The sequence below is a fragment of the Myodes glareolus genome, chromosome 15 (genome assembly GCF_982192425.1).
Source record: "Myodes glareolus chromosome 15, mMyoGla1.1, whole genome shotgun sequence".
Classification (NCBI taxonomy): Eukaryota; Metazoa; Chordata; class Mammalia; order Rodentia; family Cricetidae; genus Myodes; species Myodes glareolus.
Window position 1 is genome coordinate 69693409 of NC_142040.1, and position 873 is coordinate 69694281.

The window sequence follows — 873 nt, forward strand, 5'->3', positions numbered from 1 at the left end:
CAGCACAAGGCGGGAAGTGCAGTACATTTGCAATCTCGGGTACTCTGGGCCTACGCACGTGCAATTTGGCTTGACTAGGTGAAGAAGAGAAAGAAGCAACTTTCTTAATACTCATTTCATGAACATACTACAAGAAATATGTGTAACACATTCATAAAAACTTCAGTGTTCATCCAAATGGGGTGAACTCTCCTATGGCTGCCATCAGTAAAGGCTTTCACAGTTGCCACACCCATTTACTGAGCTAGCCCACATCTTTTCTTAGCAAGGGAGCTACCTTAATCTGCACACAGATAGGCTCATCTGTGGTTCTCTTGCTAACACTGCCTGGGATTCTCTAGAGTCTAGAGAATTCTCAACCTGTGGGTCATGACCCCACAGGGAGTTGCAGATCATATACCCTATACATCAGATTATGAAGTAGCAATGGAATCATTTTATGTTTGGGGGTCACCATAATGAAAAACTGGTTCAAAGGGCCACAATGTTAGGAAGGTTGAGAACCATTGAAATAGACTGTTGAGGGAGGCAAACAGATCCTCTCTACAGCTTCACCTTTGTGATTTCAGTTAGCCATGGGCAATAGCGCTGTGTAAATAGCAAACAAAAAATTCTATAAGAAAACAATTTATAAGTTTTAAATGACAGTATAATGTTGAATTGTTGTATTCTGTTATTAATCATTGTTGTTTATGTTATACCATGCTTAGTATAGATTAAGATTTCGTAGAAATGGACCCATGGGTAAAACACAGTATGCAGATATGGTACATTCAGTAAAAATGGCTCCCACAGGTTCAAAAACTTTGTCATTAGGAAGTGGTGTTCATGGGAGTGACTAGCAGGTGTGGCCTTGTTGCATTAGGTATGCCC